Source organism: Falco biarmicus, chromosome 4, assembly GCF_023638135.1.
Source record: "Falco biarmicus isolate bFalBia1 chromosome 4, bFalBia1.pri, whole genome shotgun sequence".
Taxonomy (NCBI): Eukaryota; Metazoa; Chordata; class Aves; order Falconiformes; family Falconidae; genus Falco; species Falco biarmicus.
In genome coordinates, this window is record NC_079291.1 from 35,975,187 (window position 1) to 35,995,360 (window position 20,174).

At 38.6% G+C, this 20,174-nt stretch overlaps 1 long non-coding RNA gene across 1 annotated transcript in view; it reads left to right on the forward strand.

Annotated features, from left to right (window-relative positions):
• Positions 1 to 3,427: 3,427 nt before the first annotated feature.
• Positions 3,428 to 20,174, forward strand: part of LOC130148992 (uncharacterized) — a 39,118-nt gene continuing 22,371 nt past the window's right edge. Inside the window, exon 1 of the long non-coding RNA XR_008821749.1 lies at positions 3,428 to 3,648. This is a non-coding gene — a long non-coding RNA (uncharacterized LOC130148992). The remainder of the gene's footprint in view (positions 3,649 to 20,174) is intronic.

Consider the following 20,174-nt stretch of genomic DNA (forward strand, 5'->3'; position numbering starts at 1 on the left):
GTGGGCAACAGTATACAGAGTTTATTACTTACAGGGCACTGAACAAAAATTCTGGAAATAAGGATTTTCTGTTTTTACTGCCGGTTCTGCTATTGATCCCTTCTGTGTCTACCTTATGAATACAGTTATCACTTTTCTGTCAGAGGGCTTAGAGAGGCTCATTTAAACTAGGAATGACAGTTGCAATTGGCCTGCTGTTTATATTGAGCAGAGACCTGACCAAACCAGGAGTAGCTCCACACTAAGCTCTTCCCTTTGCTGATCTCCTCTCTGTTCTCCTACAGCCCAAAACTTCCAGCAGTATTTCCATGTTATCTTGCCAGTGGATTCTTTCTGCCTTCATAAGTAACTGTTGAAACAGTGGTTTTGCTCTTTTTAGTTATGTTTTAAATTACTGCACCATGTGGCCTGCTTGGCTTTGCTTGAATACTTATTTCTTTCTTTTGGCATGTTTAACCGGGAGATTAGTTTTCTGTGTCTCTTTTTCCCTCTAATCTTAACCCAATATACACACAACAGCTTTCGTGCATGACCACAGTAACATTCTCACCAAAAGCACTAGCATCTTCACTGATGTATCCATAGCTCTTTATAATGGCAAACCCTCCTTCTATTACTGAAACTTTAAAATTAATTTCTTTCTACAGAAATTTTAATCTCTTTGAAAGTGTTTTGACTGGATTACTTTGTTATCTTACGCTATTTGCTAGCTACCCAGCTATCCCACCATAAAACCAGAATAAGGTGATTTTTCACTGCAGTGGTTTAAAGACACTTGTGATAGAAAAACAGCATTATCAATCATAATGTCTGAAAGCAAGCCTAACATTGCATAAACTATTAAAATAAAGTAATTTTTGCTAAAGGACATTCTTGTGAGGAGATAAGCATTCTCCCAGTGTTAAGAACAGGAAACAAAAACATTATCCATGACCACACATTGTGTCTGTGGTAGAGGCTCCGGATCTTTCCCTCCTGTGTTCATATACCCCTAGGGCATCACCATTTCCTACTGCTGATTAATTATATTTTAAAGCAGTAGTTTATTCTTAAGTAGCCTGCAAAAACAAGAACAAAAATAGTTAACCGAGCTAAGTCTCAAAATATCTCTGAGAGAAAGAAGTGGCTAGTTTACATGAATGCACGCCTACACTGAACTTTTTACTTGAAAAAAGGAGCAGGATTTTCCAAATGCTGCAAGAAAAGCACATTTAATGGACTGTTTCTTTTTTCTTATTGATGCAGTTTACTCAAGGGACTGCAGTCTTTATAATAATTAATTAACCACTGTAACATTTCCTGGATATTATCAGTGACCTGCCTTCCAAAGGCAAAATGGCCCTTGAGAAGTACCAGTTGTACAAGCTTGTAATACTTATAAATACTCACAAAACTGATTTCAGCTTCAAAAATCTTTGGACAAAATGTAAAACTACTTGAAATTATCCTGAAAGTAGAGATAAAAATCTAAGCCTCTCTATTCTTGGCTTAGTACTCTAACTAGAGTTAAGGTCCTTACTTTTTTCTGGCCTCACGAACCTGTTATTTACCAACCATAAGGAAAATCTTCAGTAAAGTTATCATCTTCAGGTTCTGTTAGCTTTACAAACCCATTTGCATGGCTGAGGAAGGACACTAGAAATCACATAACTAAGTCAATTTTGGCAGCAGATCTTTATTGGAGACATGCTGTCAGGAAGCAGAAGGACATGGTAGAGTACTTCAGAGCCAAAGCAAGGAACTGGTCTGTCTTTCACTAGTCTTTTGTTTACCAGGCTCTTTAGGTGCCTTGGCAGGATTATGAGGCATGAACAAAACAGACTATTTCTTCCCCTGTGTGTATGTGGGCACAAATCCTGTCCTTTGCAATGATAACACCAGCAGAAGTTTTGTAGGATCCTGGAAAAAAAATCAAGATTAAGCTTGTACAGAAAACATGAATAACTGCATGGCCCTTGCATGAGCTTTCTCCTTTCAGGCAGTGACTGAGCCCTGGCTGTTAATCTGTACTGATGCAGAAACAGGTTTCATTGAATATCTACACAATTCTAACCCATGAGTACAACAGTTTAAAGCTGCTTAAAGTATAAATGTCAGTCTTCTATCAAGCACAGAGAGACCCACGTAACTTGTGTACAACTGCCTACGCTCTCCCCAAGGCACAACAGGAATCTGTAAGACAAGTAATTTAGGGTTTTTTTTACTGTGTTCAGTGAAAATTCACACAAATCAATGCCATAATTTGTACTGTCCCCTACTGTGGGGACCACAATATATTGCAAATGCTTAACGAAATGTTTCTGTGAGGAAGCTGTTCTTGAGTTCTTGAGCAGGTTTTACTGTCACTATGCTCTCGTAATTTCAGTGTGACCTAGGATGGAACACCTATGAAAGTGGTACCTAAGCTGTATTTTTATCAGTTTTAATTCACAGTTTTATAATGTATTTCCAAGGTTGACAAGACTTTTCTCCACAGGAGATAGCCATAAGACTGTTTGGCCCTTCCCTGCTGAGGGCCCTGGGGACACAGAGATCTCCCTGCCCTGCCCAGCCGTTGGTACTGCACAGCTTGCAGGGTCTTTGCTGCCCTGGATTGTTTCGACCCTGTCTCAGATTTGTTACAAAATTGTTCTTTGGCATCCAAAGCGAGCTTGTTGTCAGGAATTTTTTGGCAATGTGCTGTCAGCACCCTGAGCGCATCCCCTGCTGGGGCTGGCTGCAGGGCAGGGCCTGTTCAGCGCTGAGGCAGCCCAGGGTGGCCCTGTTCTTCTTGTGACCTGGGGAGAAGCTCCTGGACAGGTGATGAGGAGGTTTTGGCCAGGTCCAACCCCCAGTCCATGAGGGCTGCTCTCGGCTGAGTCCCCACTGGCGACATCCCTGAACTCCAGCCCCACCACATTGCAGTCAGGCCTGGGTCCATCATGGGCCCCACTGAACCAGACTCAGGCACACCCATGGGCTGATGTCCCAGCCTAGCCTCGGCCCATCCCCAGGGAGGTGCCCGATGTTGAGGGCTGTGGCGGCTGTGGCAGCCCTGACTGCCTTCCCACCTCCTGGCTCCTCAGCTGGGGTGGTGGGATGGGGTCTGGCTGCAAGGCCCTGCCCTGCCCTCCAGGGAGGCCCCATAGAGCGAGCCATAAGCCCACAGAGCCACCAGCCCCATGCGGAGCCCTGACATGTGCAGTCAAAGGAACAAGATAAATGCACATGGAGAGAAAAACAGTTGGTGTGTTGTAGAGGAATGGAGGCAGTGGGTTGATTAGCATTGATAACATGCAGCTGTGGCCTTGCCTGAGAGGCAGGGGGTTGATTAACATGGATGATGTGCAGCTGTAGCTCGTTCCTGCTAAGTGGTTAAATAGCCCTGAGGATTGTAGAGGAAGGTGTCAGATGTAAGAGGAGCAGTGTGGTTTGGCCTCTGGAGGAAGGAGCTACAGCACAGAGTAGAATATGACCAATGGTAAAGCCTTATTATAGCCTACTAGTTTGTGCTACAACAATTGGTGCCCAGTGTGAGGCTGACTGAGTTGGACTACAAGAGTGTGCGAGACTTTGCAACCTTAGAAAAATCAGCTGCAGGCATGCCCCCAGGGAACCTGTCATGGGCTTTTCCTCCAGCGTGCCATAGGAGAGATGAGGATTTCTCTGGTAAGTTCATAAATTCTGCTCACCTACAGCAAATATGGACAATTTCAGTAGCTTCTCTCTCATTTAACTGCATTTTCTAAGCTCTTAACTACAAACTGGGATCAAAGTGCTGAGAGTCAGGAAATCTGGGTGCTGTTTTAGGGCCTGCTACTTCAGCATCTCATTTCTGCCGTATAAAAATGGGATACTTCTACACACTTCATTTGTAAAGCCTATTAGTCTGTGCAAAAGTAAAGAGCTATGTGAGAGTTTAGTATTAGTATAATCCCATGCTGCTCTGTTCTTCTAAATCTAAGGGGACAGAGGATGTTCAGTCCTTTGTGCTTAGTTCTGCCTCCTTCAATCCTAGTAAATGTTAGAGCCTGCTTATGGGCTAATGAAAGCCACATGCATCTCAAATGTGCAGATCCAGAGTAGACTTCCACTTAGCCAAGCCCTACACAGTTATTTTATCTTCTCCTCAGGCATTTTCAGACTTCTGGAGTCTTTGAAGCTATTGAAAAAGTTCCTCTGTGCTCTGTAAAATATATAGGAATGAAAAAAGTACACTTTCATTCTTTACATAAAGAAGGAAACAAAGTCATTGTTAACTGTTTTTATTTATAAACTAAATGGTGATATGCCACCATTGCATAAAGTCCTTGGTAATCTTTTTCTTCTTTCCCCAAACCCACAGAACTATAGCAGGATCCCTGCTACAAACTAAGACAGATGTGCTAAGAAAAAGAACACATGTTCCCTTTCATCAGACTGGAAAAGGGAAAGAATAATGACTCGGGATTAATCGAGATAAATTCTCAGTTGTGTTTCTCAGTCAGTCATGGAGAAAATCATGAAGCAAAAAATACCCAAAGTAATAGAAGGCACTCCATAACCAAATATTCTTGAATATGGTGACTCTTATATCCAAAGGATGAAAGCTGGTAATAGACTATCTCCTATGATCAATAAATGCCCAGGAATGAACTGATTTACAGGCTTTGTTGACAGAAACCTTCCCTTCAGAGCTTTTGTGTGGGAAGAAGTGAAATGAAAATTTTATACTCAATTTCCTTCTTTTTTCAGTTTGAGGCTCAGCTTGTGAAAAGGTGAAAGCCAAGCACAGCTAAGGCAAGAAGGACTCTTGTATGCCTTTTTGCTTTCACCCCATGACATCTATGATTAATAAGCTTCAAAGTGTACAAAACTCTCCCTAGAGGAAAGGTTTACATGGAAGTAAGTTTTAAGTTTCCTGATGAGAAGTTAGGGAAAGTGCATATAATGACATTTAGCTTCATTTTTTTTAAAAACAGTAATATGTTAATGTATTTTTTTGGTTTTGTTTTAATTCATGGCAAGGAAAGGAAATAATCTGGTTTAGAAGTTGCTTATTTCCAATTCTAATATGTTTACTAGGAAAGCATTAGAATATGAAAGTATTCAGATGGTAGAACAGCCTTTTTTGTATTTATAACTTTAGTTTTATAACACTCTCACTAATCTAGTGGAAAATAAATTTGAAGAAAATTGAATTGAGTGAAAGCACTGAAACTCATCTACTTCACAGATTATATGCCTTAGAAGCATATGCAGAGTGCTCTAACATGTGCCTGATAAATTGTAGAGGAATCATTAATGCTCCATATTTTCAGTAGTTCTTTGACCATTAATAGCTCAAATGTGTGTCAAAATTAAGGCTCCCCAATTTTACTCAAAGATAAACTGATTCAGTCTTTTCATCATCACTGTGTGAACAGAATGCCTGAAACAACTCAGAGTTCCTGTTTACCTTAGGGGTCTGTTAACTCTGGAAACTAGTGGTATGCCACAGGAACATTAGCCTTGTAATTATTTTTTGTTTTTAAAGGCAGAAATGGACAGTGATCTCATAATGGTGAAAAAAGTCATGTAACATCCCTGAAAGTATATCAAGAGGAGTGAACAGAGGATTTATGCCACTTCCCACTGACAGAAATCTCTAGTGTGCCAAATCCTGAAATGTCTTTTTTTGTGTGTGTCAGGATGCTAAAGTCCTGAGTGTGGACAAAGTTAGTTTCCAACATGCTTAAACCTCCCTTCATGACACTTCTAATATGAAACCTGTTTGATTTTAATAGGAGAAAAATCTGCAGTGGGTGGAAAATTTAGGAGTAGTATAACATGTAGTCATAATTGAAATGTAGCTATGTTGAAATGATTTTTTTCATGGTACATGCATCTGAAAAAAATAAACAGTTAACTCTTAAGAAATTATTTAGTGGTACCGGATATTAACTTTGTTACCACCACCAAAATGCAAGAGAAATAAGAGACTTTTCTTAGAGTGAAGTTTAGCTTGTATCAAATACATGTTATATCAGCTTGCTTTCTTTCTGCTGTGCTCTAACACTGGAGTCAAATACCCAAACAAATGAAATTATTAGATATAATAGTGGTCTTTGTGAAGAACATTATCTGTCCTGGAAGGAAGTAAAAAACCCTCTCCAAATACCAGTGCTGCAGAATGGAATTAGAGTGAAGATAGAGGTTGAAATGTTTGAATAATCTTATTATAGACAGCTAGTGATTCTGTCCACACACACACCATTGATATCCAAGAAGCTGTTATTTTGAAGTTACAATCTGTATTTCAATAAATTACTGATCTCTAGAAATCTGGCTTATCACAAGCTCAAGATAAGTCTGCTGTCTTCTAAACCAGTTCAAGACATTTGACATGAATTAACAAGTAAAGGTACTTTCTTCAAGTGCTATAACCCTTCAGTGTAAAACTGTAAAATTCTCCATTGGCTGTAATTTGTGTGCTCTTTCTTTCTGTGGAACAGGAATATAAAGAGGCTAATTCTGAGTATTTTTTCAGGAGATGCTTAAATAATAAGAAGCAGAAATATTACTAGTGATCAATTTAAGAACACATTTCTGCTCATAGAAAATGGGTCAAAAATCAGGCTTTTTCTGTCCCCACTACTACTGTTTATAGAAACAAACAAGCTGCACCTGTATCACATGCAGAAATAATATCAGTGTCATTTTTAATAAGGAGGCTAACCAGAATGTCAACATTCAGCTTAATTAATGTCAGTAAATTACACATATGTATGTCTTCATTTGGTAGTATTCGAACACTCAGGTAACCCCATCAAAACTCAGCTCATTCAGTGACAGCTTAATATTTCCTTCAATTTGGAGCCTGAGTAGAGGTTCTGAGAAGACATACAGAGAGGAGAAATACAGCTGAACCCCTGGTTATACTGAAGCTGGGGAGTGATGAGATAGAACTTTTGATAGAGTAAGATATGCTTACTCTGTATTCAATACTTGTAAAGGATCTCTTGGCCAAGAAACTGTAAATGTTGGTGCCACAGCGAAAAGTGAGAATTGACCCTTCCTGCAACCCTTAAATTTTAAGTTAGGAAAACAACGGATAACTCACCAATTTGTATATATGCCCAAATGCCTGATGCCTTTGATGGGAAGAGTTTGAATAAGTTAGATGCACAGATAGTTTTTACTAATGGAGAAGCATAATTGTTGATACTTGAATCTAAAGCTGTGGAAGCAGAGATTTTTAGGTTAAAGAATACAGAGATCAAAGGAAGAAACACTTGAAGTAGAAGATGCAGTAGGCCCTCTGGTATGGCTAGTGGAATCCCAAGTTGATCTAAGTTGACTGAACCAGTCAGTTGCAATTATGCATTGTAATTAATGAATTAAAATTACACAGGGAAATAAGTGGATGGGCAGTGACCTCCACTGCACAAGTAGTAGCACCCCCTCAAATAGTGAGAGAGATTGCAGAAAGAGAACATAACAAAACTCATCAGGACTCAAAATTTGGTTAAATACCTCTGTAAAATTATTATAAGCAGGCAAATAATCAGATCAATCACTGAAAAATGAAAAAACATGCTAGAAAAGCAATCCAAATAAGGGGAACCACATTGCATTAGGAACTATTAAAGAAGAAAATGCACCCAGAGATTATTGGCAAATAGATTTAAACTGCCAAGAAAAGAGATACAAACATACACTGATATCAGTAGATATCTTTACTGGATGGCCAGAAGCCTCTCCCAGTTGCACCAACAAAGCAAGAGAGGTAGTTCAGGTGGTGTTGAAAGAAGTTGTTCCAAGATTTGGTATTCCCTTAGGGATGTCATCAGATCAAGGATCACATTTTATTGCTAAGATAGTACAGCAGCTGAGTAAAAATGTTAGCTATAACCTGGGACTTGCATACTCCATGGAGACCACAGTCCAGTGGCAAAGTTGAAAACGAATTATACTCAAACTGCAATTAAGCAGAGTTTGTCAAGAACATCTATGACATGGGTGCAAGCATTCCCTCTAGTGTTACTTAGAATTAGGATACAGCCTTGCAAGAAAAACCAGCTCAGTCCATATAAGTTGCACTACGGACATCCTTATCAGGCTTCCCACATTCCTGGAGATCCACATATTAAAAAGAATATTGATATTAACAATTATTTGATTTCTTTAGGGAAAATTTTACAGAAACTTCAGAGATGCATAGTAAAAGATCCCTAGGACTGGATACTCTTGCTTACTCTTTTCAGGCTGAAGACAGGGTGTATGTCAAAACGTTGGACTTGGAACCTTTGGCTGAGAAGTGGAAAGGACCATTTCAGATATTACTGATCGCTTGTATGGCAATATAGGTGGAAAACAAGGGACTGTGGATTCATTATTCCAGGATAAAGAAAGCCCTTGCTCCCAGTTGGACTGTTGAACAACAGTATCCCCTTAAGCTAAAGTTAAGGAAACAGTGATGAAACTTGGTGATTTGTTATGAATATTTATGGTGGCAATGAGTCAGGCTTGGTTAGTTCTAGGATTGGATCAAAATATACATTTAGTTTTGGCATAGAATATCACTCAATTCACAAGAATGATTGTTGGATTTGTACCCACATGCCAACCTCAGGAGAAGGTATGCCTTTAATAGGAGTTCCCTTTTCCTCCAATAATTCCTGGACAAATGCTGCATATTGGACAAACACCACCATGAATAAGAATCCTAGATCAGAATAGAAAAGTGAATTGCAAATAACCATCTTAAGAGAAGACAGTACTTACAGCCCTTGCTTACAGAGCTTTCAGAAATCATACATTTCTAGGACAATATTAGGGGTGTGATGCAACTATTTCCCCTAATATGACCCATGTGAGTAGTTTTTGTCAAATGTGGTTGCACTGGCCTCCTAGTCCCATTAGGAACAGACTGGTATTGGTCATGTGATAATCAAACTTCAAAAGTACTGCCCCTGGGTTGGAAAAGGAGCTTTGATCCCCAATATGACAATAATTGCTAAACTACACTGACAAAACAGGTGGATTAGAACTTTCCTCAAATTAACCCAAAAGAGCCACAATGTTATCGCAGACAGACCCACAAGATTCCACAGCTTTATTAGATGGTTTATCCCATGGTTAGGAGTAGCCCAACTAGAAAAGATGATTGTAAATGTATCAGCTGTAATTGAGAATATTGAAAACAAGACCACTGATGCTATGCATGCACTTCAAATAAATACCTAGTTTATCTCTGGTAGTGTTACAAAATTGAATGGCCCTTGACTGACTTCTGGCTTCACAAGGAGGTGTTTGCAAAATCATTAATACCAGTTGACATATGTATGTGGACCAAAGCAGCAGAATTTCTACTGACTTAAAAGAGATTTGGGAACAAACAAAAATTTTGTATCAGGGTACAAAAGACATACATCCTGGGGTTTTAAAGAAATATGGAACAACTTTACCTCATGGCTGCTGGATCTGAGCTGGTTAAAGAACATGTTTATTATCATTATTCTTGCTGTTTGTATCTGTGTTATTGCTTGCCTGACAATTCAATGTTGTAGCTGTTGTAGCCAATTTTGGTACAAAATTAAATATGATTATTGAGGCTCTGGGTTGATATCCAAAGACTCAAGAAAAAGGGGGGGGGGGGAGCTGATATAATTAAAATATAAAGAATCAGTAACAGCAGGTGAAACTGAAGCAGTGATTAACTCTACCTATTGAATAAGCTTGCTAAGATGTAACAATCTTTTTGAGACATCTGAGGTATAACAACAGGCAAGGGAAGTGGGGGTAACAGAGCGTTGCAGTCAAAACCATATAGCGCAGAGAACAAATGAAGTTATGTAAGAATGCAAGTAGTGTGCACGTTCCTCAAGTTCAACTGAAGTCCACCTACTTGTTGACCATCAGGGGTCTTGACAGACCCCAAGAAAGACTCCCAGGAGCGTAGTGTGCATACACAAGTGGCTTATGCATATGTAAATAATTTTGGGGAACTAGTTATAATATGTATTAGATTTTAGATTTGGGAGGAATATGATGAATATGTCTGCTTTTTTGCAATAAATTGGGGAATGCTGGTCAGATTGGTGTGGATGATTTGAGATGTTAATCTCCATACATCCAGCACTGCAGTAAAGGATGCCTTCCCTCTAAACTTGCAAAATAAAGTCTTAGAGGGCTTCCCCCCCTCCTGTTTTTTCGGTATCGTGGTTACAACACCGAGGTGTGATATTCAACTTTTACTGAACATGATGGCTCTATTTGGTCACCTGAATGTAGGTGACTGCTACTGATTTGAGACATGCTAGGAAATCTGAGACATGAACACAGGCTGGAAGATATGACCAAGGACTTACAGGATACCTTTGGGGACAGCAGCTGATGATCAGGTGGGAGCATTTCAGACACGCCTAGATCCCTCCATTTCCAATCTGAAAGACTATAATGTTGTGAACTAATATTATACACAAGAAGATAAATGACACTAACCACTTGAGTAGATCAAGGGTGATTATGTGTTTTGGCACAAATACACTTATGGACACTCAGCTCATGAATTAGTGCTGTAAGAGATCCATCAATATTTGTGCATGTGGAGGCATTCAGAAGAAGAGCTCAGTAGATTGACTCCACCTGATTAGGAAGAATGTTTTTCTGAACTCAAGGCTGACACAAGTGACTGAATGAGTTTTAAACTCAGACAAGAAGAATATGAAAGACTGATGGTCTCTGAGCCCATTTTTACAGTAGAGAAAACTCTCCAGTGAAAGGAGATAAAGGAAAAATAAAGGAACTCTACAAGATGAAAGGATGAGAAAGAAGCTAATAGCAGAAGAAAAAATCAGATAAATTATACTTACAGAGATAGGACTGTACCACCATCTGGCTAGGAAGATGAATGAGATGAGTAAGTATCAGCTGAGAAATTCATACACAAATTTGAAGAACATAGATAAGAGCTGGAGGGGTGAAGGACATGAAAATGGATATTGTAAATGATAAAACAGACATGGAAGAAGAGGAAAAATTAAGGAATGGTTATTAGAGTAACATTCAGAAAACAAAGTTAAAGGTAGATTAGCATTGTATATTACTGCTATAATAGACCATATTTAGAAAAATGTATTACATAGATAACATTTTTTTGTGTGTGTGCAAAAATCAGTTTAGGGCAGGATCATTAAGAAAGGATCTCCTGGGGATGTATGAGTTGTCTGGTTCTGAATATAGATAGATCTAACTATAATGCTAGTAGAAATATAACTGCCACTGCAAAGTATTTCATTATAGGAAGCTCTAAACTTTCAGACACAAATAACAATGCTAAGTTCCAGATACGTTCTGAATATTATAACCAACAGATTCCATTTTCAGTTACTGAGTCAATGTTCAGTGGTATTTTTTAAACTATGTTTTATGAAGTAAGGAAGATAATAGTTGCAGAAGTATTTGGATGCAGGGAAAGCTGCCAAACATCAATCTGTACTAGGCTTTTGAATGGAATTAGAACAAGTAGCAAGAGGATCTTTAGCAATCTAGATCAAAAAATAGAGAAATTCTCTGCATGTAGGATGGTATAGGATAAACAGTAGTCTAAATATGAACCCAGAATAAGTGAATGCTTTGCTTCAGTTCCTGTGGGCAGAAGGGCAAAGGGTGAGACACAGGCTAGGAGTAAGAAAGGGAACAAGCACTTACAGGATGGAAGAACAAGTGCTGGAATTCACTATGCCTATGCTGGTGTGACTGGATGACCTCCAGCCCAGAATTTGGAAGACTACAGTAAAAACAGCTTTGACAGCAAAGATTTTAAAGAAATCTACCAAGTCAGAGCTGGAGCACGTATCTGGTAAAGAGCAAATGCCGCAGCTGTTTTTAAGAGGATAAAGCGATTTAGGCACCTTTATCTAGTTCCAATATCATACATTGCTTTAAAACACAGTTTGGAAGGAAGGTTAATTGAAGACATGGAGTTAAAGTAAAAAAGCATTAAGATCCAAGATAATGATGTCACTGATATGGTAACTTATATTACAGATATGTTGGCATCTTACCTGTCTGAGGAAAGTTTTTGCTAAGATGTTCAGATGGAACACCTTCTTGGATAAACTAGAGAAGATAGGTGTTGGTGCAAGAAATGGGAGATGGGAAGGAATTGGCTTACCAGGGATTTCTAAATGGCAATCTGATTGCATGAGAATGACTTTTTTTCCCATGGAAAATTCTCTCCGTTAAGGATTTTCATACAGCTCTGTACTTAATGGCCCATTTGCTGCCTGCTTAATGGGAGTAGAATTGAATGCTCCGGGCATAATTTTATCTAGGATGCTGAACTGAAAAAGTCAAAACTCAGAGAGCAGTGTCAGCAATAAACAACATTCAATTTCCTCTCTATTTTTCATGTATTAAGTATATACATGCTTGATACTACTTTGTTCAGCTCAGCCTGACTAGTTGCAGCAGAATACTATAACCTCATTAGAAAACTAATGTCTATTATAAAAACATTGTATTAGAGATACAGGAGGTTGGGACCAGCTGCTGCAGATGGTCATGTCCTGGCTTTCCCTGCATGTCCAGAGGCTTAACACTACCTGGACAAGTCTACACATAACTGTAGACATCTACTAAGTTGTGTCTTTCAGATGGACTTGATCAGACACAATCTGACATGTATATGGCCATATGGTTTCCCAACCAAGACTTACTCATGCCCCATGGCTGTCCATGCCTGAGTATGTGAATAGGCCCAAGACTGGTGACTGATCGCAGGTATATTCCTTTGGCTTCTGGAGTGGCCATGCTGAAATGCGCAGGTGGGGAAGGCAGCTTTAAACCTGCTGAGGGTATTCGGCACTTCTTCCAATTAACAGAGAAAGGAGCAAGAAAATTGTCGTGAGTTTATAGCTTTAACTTAGCTGTTACCTTTGTTTATGATTACAGATTGTCCTGGTTTCAACTGGGATAGCGTTTATTTTCTTCTTAGTAGCTGGTGCAGTGATGTATTTTGGATTTGGTGTAAGAACAGTGTTGATAACACACTGATGTTTTTATTTGTTGCTTAGTAATGTTTATACTAAGTCAAGGACTTTTTAGTTGCTCAGGCCCTGCCAGTGAGAGGGCTGGAGGGGCACAAGAAATGGGGAGGGGACACAGCCAGGACAGCTGACCCAAACTGGCCAAAGAGGTATTCCTTACTGTGGGACTTCATGCTCAGTATACAAACCTGGGACAAGGTCGGCCAGGACCTGCTGATCACTGCTTGGGAGCTGGCTGGACATTATCAGCGGGTGGTGAGCAATTGTGTTTTATATCATGGTTTCTTTTCTTCCTTCCCTTTGGATTTAATTCCTTTCCCCTTCTCCCTCCTTTTCATTATAACTGTTAGTGGTTTTGCTATGGTTATTATTAGTATTTTTATTTTACTTCAATTATTAAATTCTTATCTCAACCATTGAGTTTTACATTCCTTTATGATTCTTCTCCCCATCCCTCGGGGTGAGGGGGTAGTGAGCAAGCGGCTGCATGGTGGTTAGTCGCTGGCCAAGGTTAAACCACAACACAGATAAACTTCATTTTTCTGAAGCTGATAAATGACATGTAGGAGAAGTTTTAGCTTCCCAAACAAGCTCCCACCACCATTTTGGCTGTTTGTAGTCAGTAAGTTTGTGACTAATTGCCAGAGCCACATGACTTTATTTTGTTTCAGGCTGAATAATTTTTCCTTCTCCCCCAAACTCCTAAGAACTTTCAAGAGAAAAGCACAGACACACATGAATATTCATGACCCTTTTGGGAAACATTTATGCAAATAAATATCCAGTGGTATGAATACTTTCGAAAACAAGAGCAAAGAGTTCCAAGTGCGAAAGCAAATTTGCATTTTGGTTTCAATAAATAGGTGTGGGTTTTTTTCTAAGTATTCAATCAATTTGACAAACTGGGACTAAGTAAAGCTCTACTACCTAAATACTGTGTAGGCAGAGATTTGCATATTCTGGTTCATGATTTGATGGTAGACTGTAGCGAAGGTAAATGGTGGATTCTAATATCATTGTAGTGACTTCAGTCAAAAGGGCTGGAAAGGGTTCATATGGATTAGTGAAGAAGTCTGAAGGGTTAACAACCATCCACTGATACAAAATGGTTAGAATCCCCTGGTGTGACAGAAACTGGGAAAGGAGAAACCCGGAGTGTCTGAAAAGAATAAACCTCTAGTATCTGCTTTGTGATTCCTAAGACCCAAATTGACTAGCTGAGGTTAGAAAATGCAGATTTCCTACCTGCCCCTTACAGGTCAGCTCTGCTTTTTGTATAGCAGCCTTTATGAAAAGTCATTTAGACTTTCTCATTTGAGGATCTCCATGTTTAACTTTCAGCGCAAAGCCCAGTAACTGTGACACACATAACCCTGGTGTCTGTTGCCCCTTACCTTTCTGAAGGGCACTTGCAAGGGGAGTCTGGCTTCAGCTTCTATATCATTTCCCAGTAGGTAGTTGATTACATCAATAAAATACTCTTGTAGATTTCTTCTTGTAAGGCTGAAGGAAACTAGTTCTCTCAACTTCTCAGATATCATATGTTCCACCTCATAATCTTGGTGGCCCTCTCTCAGACTTGCTAAAAATATGTCCATGTCTCTCTTGTACTGGGGAGCCCAAAACTAGACACAATACTCCAGATGTGGTCTCATCTGTGCTGAACAGAAGGGAAAATCAACTTCTTAAACTTGTTTGTTAGAGTCTTGTCTATTGATGTGGTTAAACCCCAGCTGGCAACTAAGACCCACAGAGCCACTTGCTAACTCCCTACCCTGGCGGGATGGGGAAGAGAATCAGAACAGTAAAAATGAGAAAACTTGTAGGTTGAGATAAAGACAGTTTAAGTAAAGCAAAAGCTATGTATGCAAGCAAAGCAAGAAATTCATTCACTGCTCCCCTTAGGCAAGCAGGTATTCAGACATCTCCAGGAAAGCTGGGCTCCATCATGCATAACAGTGACTTGAGAAGACAAAACACCATCGTTCCAAATGTCTCCCACATTCCTTTTTCTTACCCTAGCTTTATATGCTGAGTGTGATGCCATGTGGTATGGGATATCCCTTTGGTCAGTTGGGTCACCTGTCCCAGCTGTGTCTCCTCCCAACTCCTTCTACACCTACTGTTCCTATTCCTTCTGTGTACTCACTGGTGGGGTGAGGTGAGGAGCAGAAAAGTCCTTGACTCTGTGTTAGCACTGTTCAGCAATAACTAAAACACATCCCTGAATTACCAACTCTGTTTCCAGCACAAATCCAAAACATAGCCCATACTAGCTACTATGGAGAATATTAGTTCTGTCCCAGCCAAAACGAGCACACCTATGCAGTCATACACTATTCTTCAGGGCCTCCTCTAATCTACACTTTAAATTGTCATTGTTATCACTGGGTATAAAAGGTAAACTCAAAATTACCAGCTATCCCACAAGGAAGAAATACGCCTGCTAAATATCTCTGAAGTAACTCATTAACACAAACCCCATGAAGTATTTGCATAGCAATGGAACCATAATGTCTTTTAAGTTATAGAGAAGAATCCATGGGCTTGAAAGAAACACTATTTCATCTAATCAAATCTTTTCACAGCTGTTTCCTGACTAGAAACTGTTCCACTTTCCCAAGAAAAAAAAACCTCAAAAACAAAAAACTTTTTATTGAAATGCATTTTCATGAAAAAATTCATTTTTAGGAAAAATTAGGTAAAAAAATCTTTGTCTTCTTCATGGCTGTCCTTTTGATGATCTACTCTTTCACACTTTGGAGCACTGAAAAAAGAAGAATAGTACTTAAAACTCCAAACGAACCAAAATACATTAATTTACTTTTTAACTGAAAAAGAATTGGGAAAGCATTTAAATATAAGAAATCTTTAACAACTGTGTTACAGTTCACATAATCAATTTTGTTCACTACCATACCATGGGAACACTGATTAAAATTTTACTTTTCCTTTTTACCCTGTTTTAATTAAAGCTCGCCTGCTATTTGCATGCTTCTTTATTAGTTCTTCCAGCATAAGCATATTCAGGCATAGTCAATCTTCAGAAGTGTAACCTCAAAGGTACCTCTGGAAATAGCACTGTAACCACTTGGTGGTTTTGCTTTACAGTGGTAAAAAAATCTGAGACAAATTTTTTGTAAGCAGCAGGCACATACACTATTCTGAGCTTCTTTCTTCTGACCCTAGGCAGCTATAGAATACTGAAAGATTTATGCAAGTTGGCCATACTTTTATTATTTCAGGAAAAAAAAAGCAATAGTTAAAATGTGGCCTGTGATTGACAAAATGTCTTCCATCCACACACCTTAATGAATTCAATTATTAAAAACTGTTTAAAAAGCACTTACATTAAATATTCATGACTAATAGTTAATGCTTAACTTTTGACTCTTCTGCTGTAAATATCACTTTAGAGCCTAGACACTCCTGGAAATCTCATTAATTTGACAGAGGGGGATAAAATTACTGTGAAGATGTCAGATTTTCTAAAATGTGACAGAACTTAAGGAATACGTGTAGCATGTAATAGAAGTCAATGAAAACACAAACTATTGTGGGGGGAGTTAACACCATACTAGTGTGAGAATTACCTCTCTATGGTGATGAAGAGGACCATAATAGTTTCCTCTGATTCACTTGCTCACATGAAAAATGTTTGCTTCAGCATGATGAAATTAATTTCTTATGCTTTGTGAAGCCAACAGGTCTGTTTACATTATAGCTAGGAGGTTTTTTATCTCATGGTTGTGCCATCCTTCATTTTATTCCTTTGCATTTTAGCAATTTAATCTATTTTGTTAGAAAACTAGGAAAACTATTATACATCTCTGCATTGGATATAAATGAAAAGGAACCTCTAATTTGTTCAGGGGGGTTGTTTTTTGGAGTACACAGGTGTGAATTCACTGAGGTTAGAGAAGCTGCCAGTTGCTTATTAACATGAACTCATATCGCAAGAGTAGGATTCAGTATGATTCAGTCAGTATATTGTGACTTCCCTTAATGTTGAATCAAATCTTTGTTCTAAGTAGAGGCTAACCTGCAGGGATGATAAGATGTTCTATTTTGGAAGAAATACATCTTTGCAGGTGAATTTTCAAACAGAATTGGATGAAGCATAACACCAAGATGTGAAGACACATGTCTATGCTGCAGAACAGGTCACAGGTATATGATTTAATTTTGAACACATTCATGGCAGAAACAGAAAGCCATTTAAGGAGAAAAAAACTCAGGCATGATTCTATAAATACAAGGTTAAACTGCTTTGAATGCTGAAGTCAATATTTCTTGCTTCACTAAGCCATAAGAATATGAGAGCTTATTCGTAATGCTAATTCAGCAAATGCTGGCACTCTCCATCACAGACCTCAAAAGTTTGGCCAGAAGAGCTTCTACCTTGAAATATGTGGTCTTCAAAAAAGAGTATTTTTAGGCATATTCTCAATAATTCTACATTCAATTATATCGATTTTATAGTGTGATTAATCTTGACCTACATCAGTGAAAGACAGAAGGTAAGGTAAACACTATATTCATATCTTTCACATTGGAATAGGAACAGATTTGCTTCTTTGGTAAAAGCTGTACATGTGTTTGAGGTGCTTGTCTAAATGGACAAACCCATTCTCATGCAGTTTACGTCTGTTGTATCTTGCAGAGCTTTAGCTGATCTGATCTTTGACATAATGATATTTTCTGCTAGGTTACTGTTAAAAACTTAAGGGGACAGAAAAATGCTTATTATTAGCAATAAGTACAGAAAGCCATGGCTGACTTGATCTAGTTTTCAGCACGCTCTCTTCAAGTGGGAGGCTGGATTATAGATCTCCAGAGGTCATTTCTGATTCACACTGCTTTTTCACTGAATAAAAAATGCAATGATTCTTCTTGGATTTTTGCATTATTAAAGCCTTTACTATAATCATTAATTACTGACTTATTAAAATGGACTTATATGCATAGGAAGTTTGTCAAACATTATTTTCAGGACCTTGTGTTTTCAAGAATATAACAACTACAGCCAGTTTCTTTTCTGATATTATTTCCTTAGATTAAGGACATTTTGAAAAGAAACTTGTCAGCCCTTGTCAGACCTTTTTCCATTTCATTACTACTTGGGAAGAACTCGGCTGTTCTAGTACTGTTAATCCTTCCCAAAATCTTTCTTGCTAACTGCAACAATTTCAAAAACTTACATTTACATAATCAGGAGTGACAGATAAAGTCACAAAGCATGTGTTATAAAATAGATTTAAGCAAGATATTGTTTACTAAAATATTGCAGATTTAAGATCTGTAAATGCTAACTGATGTAGTTTGATTGGATGGAACAAATCTAGTAATAATCCAGTTTGACACTAAGACATAAAAAGAAAGAGGTGGTCAAGCTGCATTAGATTAATCTTTTTTGGTGATCAGTTATAAACAGGCAAGTAGGATGTAGGGTAAAGATGTATCTTCTGGTATCTATTTGCAGCAGTATGTTCAGCCCAATTTACCATGCTATTAACATGAAAATGAGGGCTTAGTCACCATAAATAGTCATACACATGCTAAAGCAGTGTAGTCAAATAGAGGTGTTGATACAGATAGGTAAAGAAATAGCATTATTTCCTGTTGTTAGAGCATTCCTCAAAACCAGAGTGGTGTGATCACTTGCGCTTTCGACACAGTGCCTGTTATTTCATACACAAACTGTCATATTATCAATAAGTTCAGAAGGACAATATTGATTTCTGTGTTTACACACTCAACAGTAGCCATTTAGTTCTCACTAATATGGCTCCTGACCTTTCTCTGATTGACAGTTCTTCCATGGCAGCTGACAGATTCTTTAGCTTCTTCATTTGAAACGCTGCTGTAATGAATTTGGATGATACCTGTCAGTAAAAGCTGCCTATGTTTTAAATAAACCTGTCTCAAGATCAAATGTTTCCTTTGGATTTATTTCAGATGAGCTAGGTCGTCCTGCTGACTCCTGCCACCAGCAGAGCTGGAAAGTCCATAAGCCCTAAATCAAAATGCTGTCTGAGTGAAACTCCAAAAAAATGACTCAAAGGCACCAACATATTCTGAAACTACAGGAAATTGTTTGTATACTTTTTGTGGAAGCTGTCCTCAGTTTAACTCCAGGGCTTATGTAGACCTAAGAAGTTGCAATCCTTATTGCTTGGAAACCACTGCTGCTTTTATTTTGGAGTAGAGATAATACAGACTTGTTTGAATAAAAGATTATAATTGAGACCTGTCAGGTTGTCTAGTACCTGTCGAGCTGTCTATCTGTGCAGAAAGTTTCTTACACATAATTTCTTGGTGTTTTTTTCTATGTGAAAATTAAGAGATATTTCAGAACTGTAGCCCTATCCAACAGATCTTTTTCCCTATTCAAAACATAAAGCCAGCACTACTTCTTTGCCCAGACATCTGCATCTTGAATTTTGCAGTCCCACAGTCTTCTTTTTGGCTTTGGCATAAACCAACTCTTTCTCCTGTGAAAAGTTTCAAACTGTTGCTGCACAAATCAAACTGGTTGCTTGAATTACATGGCTACCTCTTCAACTTCCTGCAGCGGTCTCCTGGTTTTTATTCCTCTCTTGGAGACTTAGTCCCATCTGGGCTGTCATCTCTTAGAAACTGAGTAAATAATCTTCTCTCCAGACCACTTCCACCTTCATTTTGCCAAAGATTCTGAACTCTAATTGTCTTGTATTCAGGTTTTACCACAAAAACACTTTGATCTTTTTTGTGTGTTGTCTTTTAAGTACAGGAGGGTTCTTCCACAAAATTTCATGAACACTTTTACCTTTTTACCTTTAAATCTCCCCTTCAACTCTGAAAAAAGGGGGGGGGGGGGGGGGGAAGAGAAGAGATTTTGGCCCCAATTCATCCTGCTTACCTTTGGATAATTAATATTTAAATTAGGAGACTAGTCACACTGGGTTGCCTTTATCTATTAGTGAAGAGAAAAGTGATCAACATAGAGAGTTATTTACTTTAATATTGCCACAGGCAACGATAACATAAGCCTAGGGTAATAAAAGTGGGTATCTCACTTCAGTTCCTTGATAATTCCAGACCTTGGCAAGCAGCTGGTACACGGTGTCTACTCCATATTAATTACTGTGATTGTTCCACTCCAGCTTGTCCTAACTCCACCTGCCTGAATCACATTTCACC